General features: G+C 30.1%; 1 protein-coding gene across 1 annotated transcript in view; it reads right to left on the bottom strand.

The window, feature by feature from the left end:
* Positions 1-2377: 2377 nt before the first annotated feature.
* LOC132740332 (uncharacterized) overlaps positions 2378-7093 on the bottom strand; it is a 28411-nt gene continuing 23695 nt past the window's right edge. Inside the window, exon 11 of the transcript XR_009627141.1 lies at positions 2378-3061. The gene's annotated coding sequence lies outside the window, so the exon portion shown is untranslated. The remainder of the gene's footprint in view (positions 3062-7093) is intronic.

Raw genomic sequence — 7093 nt, 5'->3', positions numbered from 1 at the left:
ATTGGTTTCCAGTACTGTGCACGCTGGTATTTCACAGGCTTAAATATTATTCAAAACATTGAAAAGTATCAAACTGATAATTTCACTGTTTCAGACAGTGAAATATCAGTTTTATATTTAACTGTTATATTTCTATAAACCAATGAAAAGCATGTAATAAATATCAAGTAGATCTTAAAACAGTCGTCAAATGGTTGAATTGCTATGAATCTAAATGATGCCACACAGTCTAGCAGTTTTTTTACAAACCATATATCTGCAAAATGCATAGACCACAATCAGTTTTCTAGGTGCATGTATTCCACCGTAATCATGACTGAATGTGTCTAAAGTTTCTAATCGTGACAGGAATGAAAAAATTTAATAACATTACACCTTCTCATCATAAGGGCGGAGTTACGGGTTTTACCGTAACCTTACGGTTTCTACCGAAACCTCTTCTCACCGGTGTCCCCGTAATGTACCTACCGCTAATGGTGGGTCAATAGCGATTAACTGTATTCCACCCCATAATAATGTCTTCATGTAAAGTCCCTGCTATTCTGGGCTTGGGGATAAGTCAGAGTTCCAAGTGATTTGTGCATTACACAAGCACTTCTGAGAAATTGTAAAATATTTATTGTTAAATTCACAAATCTAACATTTATTAATGTATATGATATGAGAAGATAATGAAAGAAATAGAAAACAATCTATTTTTTTTTCAATTTTTACTAATAAATACTGTACAATTAATAAAATAAGTTGAGGTTTTTTTTCAGAATACCAGTATTAATTAAGACATTTTCATGAAGATTTTCTGATATAGCAAATGCTAATGAAGGCACTTAGTAAAACAATTACATCTTATTACATTAAATTTGTAAGTTTTGTACATTGTACATCTAAATTAGCCTCTCCACAGTACTAGCAAATAAAATGGCTTGATGATGCTACTGTTACAAAGTAAGCCAGCTTGCCTGCTTTATTATGAAGTCTGCCCAGATTCTAATCTGTAGTCTCCCCCAACATTATTATATGAGCCGTGTCACGACAAAACCAACGTAATGGGTTTGCAACCAGCATGGATCCAGACCAGCCTGCACAGCCGCACAGTCTGATCAGGATCCATACTGTTCGCTATCAGTGTCTCTACTCGTTATAGGGTTTGTAAACGAACAGCATGGATTTTGATCAGACTGTGCGGATGCGCAGGCTGGTCTGGATCAATACTGGTCGCAAACCCATTATGTTGGTTTTGTAATCTCCCCAACATTATTATATTTCAACATTAAAATCCCTAAAACTCATACATGCAGTCCCTTTGAGCTTGTCTAATAACTGACAGTTTCCTGTAAGACTAATCTTTAAACTCATGATTGACTGTTTCTTCAGACTCCAATTCAGATACTTACCTCAAACTATAATTGAAACAGTAACCTTATCAGACCCCAAACACAGAGCACAGAAAGTTCCCTTTGACTCATAATAGGTAACAAGAGTTAGGTTGAACATAATAATAATATAACTACTAGTGTCATAAACTGTCTTTAAAAACTTTCTAGATGGCATTTCTGTCTCAAATATTGCATGTTATATTTACATTGTAACACAGACCATAGATTCAGACAACATTAGAGCCGCGTCACGACAAAACCAACAGAATTGGTTTGCGACCAGCATGGATCCAGACCAGCCTGCGCATCCATGCAGTCTGATCAGGATCCATGCTGTTCGCTATCAGTTTCTCTACTTGTAATAGGGTTGGAAAGCAAACAGCATGGATCCTGATCAGACTGCGCGGATGCACAGGCTGGTCTGAATCCTACTGGTCGCAAACCCAATATGTTGGTTTTGTCGTGACACGGCTCAAATGTTATTACCCCTTACTAATTTTGTAAAGGCCAATGGGAGTTATTCTCACTGTTAATTCAAGGGTAACATGTGACTGAAAATTTGTACTGTTACATAGGTAAGTGTTACTTTTTCGCACGAAAATCTCAAGTCAAGGATGCCCAAGGCATTAGCCAAGAGTTACAGTATTTTCCTCATGATGATATTTTTATTGTTGCTCATAAAACTGTGTTATTTATATAATTTTAAACCTGTTTTGATGCAGGCTGTGGGGAACAAACATTTAGATTTAAGTGATTAATTACATTTTAACTCCTATTTTGGTGAAATATTTGAATTTGAAAATATCCATTGTTAGCTGAAGGGATTTTATATTTAAAGCGGTCAGTGTGAAGACTTTGGCCTAACTGCACAGACTTCACATGCATTCAAACCAGGCTCTGTACTTATTTTGAATAATAACAAGGTGGTTCATATTTTTTACTAATGTTTCACTTTTGCCAATTAATTTATCAATAATGGTTGAATGACACAAAAAAAGATCAAAACATGATAATTTATGGAAGACATTATATAATATATCTGTAAAAACAATAAACAAACAAACAAACAAACAAACAAATGATCAAATATCTTTCAACATAATAACATATATAAGTAGGACAGATTTAAGGTTAAATAACACACTTGAACTTCCTGATAAAGGCTAGTACAGTACTTGCTTACTCATCTATCTTCATTCAAAGCAAAACAACTTATATTTACATGTAGTAGCAGAACATTTACAAAATAACTAATTATAATGACACTTTAAAATGATCCGGGACTTTACCTATTCTGAAAAGGTGATAAATTATCTATTTTTAGATAAAATATGCACTACAGTAGAAATGAATTGAAAATTTGAAAAGAAAAACATACCCATGTATTAACCCTTGTAAATCTGGTGAAACCCATAGTGTTTAACCTTTGCCAACAGTACAGAGCCAGGTCAGTTCATACATGAGACTGTACATACTGACTTGGCAGCTGAATTTTTGTTAAAAATTTTAATCAACTGTTTAAAACTCAAAGCAGAACAATTAAATCCATTATTACATACTCCTCAAGTTAAGAGTTAAAATTAACAAGAAATAATCTGTCAATACAAGAAATAATCTGTCAAGTTATTAAAAGTGTCTAATTGTTTCAATAATCAACATTATCAAATGCACAATATTGTAGTCACCTATATAGTAACATGATACTGCCTAATTTATGTAACTTGACATCTACAATAAGAATATACAAAATATACATTTTTTTTTCAAAACATAGATAAAGAAGGATAAAACTTTTGTATAAAAATACAACAAATTTCAACTGTATTTTCAGTATGTTTAACAAAGATTTCATGCAGGCAGCACCCATTTATTCTGAACTCTTTCTATTTAGGTACATGTACTTAGATTTATTTAACAAATATTCTACTGATTACAGACAGTTAAAGCCTTTGATACCAAAAGGTAATATAGATTAAAGACCAATAAACAAAAGACAATATGAATAGATAATTTGCTGTGGTGTCAGGTTTATAAAGTAGATTTATAAAGTTAAAAGACACTTGACACTTGTATTTTGTAATCAGGTAATCATAAACATTTTCCATATTTTTTTTCGTTGACTTTTTAAGTAACTGCAAAAATCAAATTATCATACTGAGGTTTTACTTTTTATTGAATAAAAATACATTCCTCAATAGGGTCAATGCATCTCTGCCTGAAAATAGTTTTCACGAGTTACCACAAAAAAATAAGCTTTACTGTGAAATATTAATTGCTTTAATGTTTTACACTTCATTTTTTTATGATAGATTTGCTAACTTCTTTAAACCTTATGAACACAGATTTTTGTCTTTGTAAAGATGTAATAGAATATGATGTACAGTATGTACTAATTGACAATATACATATCTCATGAGAGGTTTATAAAACAGGTTAAACTTGAAATTAATATAATGTATGTATGTAATGTATGTATGTATGTATGATTTTAACAATGTCCGGTTTTGCCTGTAACAATATTCTCTGAATGGTTGTGAAAAAAAGCATTATGGCTGGTCAAAACTAAAATGTTTGACTGTAAAAAAAAGTAATATAATTTAACTGTTTTTTGATTGATGCTTATCAAGTTAGAAAACACAGAGTGAAGTGGTTTGTCCACAAATACCTGTGATAGGGTCTTTGTGATGAACTCATATTAATGATTTTCAAAATAGTTCAACAAACAACACTGTGACCAGTTCATACGAATTCCAAACCATGTAAACTAAAGTATGATATCTAAAATGAGGTTAAATTACTATGAATTTCATCATTTTGTTCAACACAAACAACTATTTATACCAATATGCTATGCAAAACTTTTTGAAATTTCTTTATTTCAAGTTATTTAATGGATAATTTTTTAGGTAGTGATAAAATGAATGCAATATAATAAAATATTTGTAAAATTGTGTTACATGTTTGTAAAGCTATAGGCAAGAAACAACACAACATACATGCATTAATAAAAATAATATTACACAATATGTATACTTCTCTAAACCTGAAATAATGCATCCTAAGGTTTTTTGTAAAACTGTCCAATGATTGTTAAATAATGCTTCTAAGTGATAAAATATGTGTAAAAAATAAGGGATTTCAACAGGTTTTGCCAATTTATATCATCTGCCCTATAACTTATTTTAAAAACAATATAACTGCCCTATTTCTTGTTTAAAAAATTGTGAAGATGCAAAAATAAAAATGTGAAGATGCAATGATTTTTCATACAATAATTACATTACATTGATATAACATAATAAAACAATACACAATACAGCTACATGTATCATAATGCATTTATATACAATATGAAAGTAAAAATAAATAAATTTGACCTATTTACAAAATTAATGATTGTTAAAAATTATAAAATGAATCCATTTCTTTTTAGCTAAATCTTTTGACCCTTAGGCATGCTGGCTACGACTGATTCTACCCATGTCACCAGTGCAGACCAATATCAACCACAACAAGTATTCCGATCATGGTCTGCACTGTTTGCTATTCAGTCAATATATATATTTTGAATATTTTTCTTAACATTGATGAATGGTTTTGTTCAGATTGAAAAATGGACAAAATATTTAGTTTGGTAAGGTTTAAAAAAAAATTCTTTGAAGCTGAACAATCAGTAATCTGCTTTAATTTTACAAAAACCAATTGACTTTCCATATGAATATAAGTATAAAAAGCATGCCCTCTGCTATCACTTATATAAAAAGATATATCAAAAATGTCATTTTAGTATCATAGGTAAATGTTCAGGGGTTGATTGTGAAGTGGTGTATTCTATTTCGCCCATTATCTATACTGATACACCTTTATAACTTGTCAATATTTGATTAATACATTTAACAAGGAAAGCCTGGGCACTACTGGTTATAAATACACACATTTTAAACTTTGTAAATTTCAAAGAAAACAATGCAAATTTTCTACCAACCTACACACTATTGTAGTCATGTGAATCACAAATGTATGAGTATTGACATTGTTCTTATTTACACTTATAATACATTTCAGTGTACTAATTGCATGCATAACATAATTATGACACTTGTTTTAGTTAAATACAAAAAATTGAATATCAAATACTTTGACAGTTAAAGTCTGCTCATGCCAACTGATTTTACATCTATGTAACCAGTGCAGACCAAAATCAGTTGGCACATCTCGGATCATGGTCTGCACTGTAAGCTGTGTTTTGAAATTTTCTCTTAAAATGATAAATGGTTTAATCCAGATTGCATGATGGAAAAATCTGTCTTACATAATTAATACATAATGGTTATAGTACGGAAATATGAACAACACATGTTTGCCATTTGATTGCAGTTTAATAATAAGTAATTATTGGTACTTGTACAAGTTTGTTAACTTTATTTCTTCTTAATGTGATCAATCTAAATTTTAAAATCAGAAATTAAATTTATGCATCAAGTTGAGAAATGACACTGTGTATTTAATCATTACTTTTTAAGAAAAAAAAGTCAGTTTATCAAATAGCTGTGGTTGATAAGTGTGTATTATTAGCATAAAGTATATAATTATCTATAAAACAAAAGAAATTTAAATCCTTATGTAAAAAAAAACTTTCTGTGAAATTCAGTTAATAAATACAGTTCCGTTTATAAACATATAAAAAAGAACTTTATTTATTTACTTGACTTCCAAGAAACATCTTTTTTACATTATCTATAAATACAAACTTAAGGTATATCAAATGGCGGTTTTATCATTCATTCATATTTGTGAAATATTGTTATAAAAGTTTATGATAAACTAAGTGTTAAAGAGACTCCACTGAGGTTTTTTGACATGATGGGACTGAAAATATTTTTTTCCAGATAAATGTACCATTTGATGTAGGTTTAGACCACTAATCTTTGTGCAAAATTTCAGATCATTTACCCATTTCGTTTTTACAGAATAATTATTCAAATTGTAAAAATTAACCCTAAATGAAAATCGTGTAAACACATTTCACTCAAATCGGGCTAAGAAAAGCATAAAATATGATTTTCAATTTATTTCAAAGTATATTTCTTAACTATCTTTGCATATATTTCTGTTTAAAGTGCCCCAGCTCATTTATTTAAGAAATTCAAATGTAGTTTTTTTTGGCTTTTAAAATTAAAACCTCAGTGGAGTCCCTTTAATAATGTTTCTAATTAATTTATGGTTAGAAACATAACTCATTGATGGACTGTTAATGTTAACCCTTACCACACTAAATATCTAAAATTGACTCATCCATCTTTCAGTCTGGACAAAACCACTTATCATCTTTTAGAGAAGGTTCCATAATAAGTACTAATTGAATATAAAATATCAAACAATGCAGACGATTGCCAGCAGGCTAAAATTACTGCCAGCAGGCTAAAATTTACTGCCAGCAGGCTAAAGGTTAAATAATAATTGTGATATTTACTGGTATATATTTTACTGTGACTAGACTAGACAATACTTGAGCATTAATAAACTTATCTTTCCCTATATGAACTAATGCTCCAGTTATTTATAAAATTAAACTCACTCCCTATATCAATACAATTAACACAGTTCCAACTAACTCCCTATTCAGGCTCAAAATTTTGGAACTCCCTCCCTTTAAAACATATAAAATTCTTGAAATTACAAGCATTCAAAACTAATTATCTAGAATGGTGGTTCTC

The sequence above is a fragment of the Ruditapes philippinarum genome, unplaced genomic scaffold, assembly GCF_026571515.1.
Source record: "Ruditapes philippinarum isolate M1 unplaced genomic scaffold, ASM2657151v2 ctg3087_1_1_1_1, whole genome shotgun sequence".
Lineage (NCBI taxonomy): Eukaryota > Metazoa > Mollusca > Bivalvia > Venerida > Veneridae > Ruditapes > Ruditapes philippinarum.
Note: the sequence above shows the minus strand (reverse complement) of the source record. Positions and strands in the feature narration are given on the sequence as shown.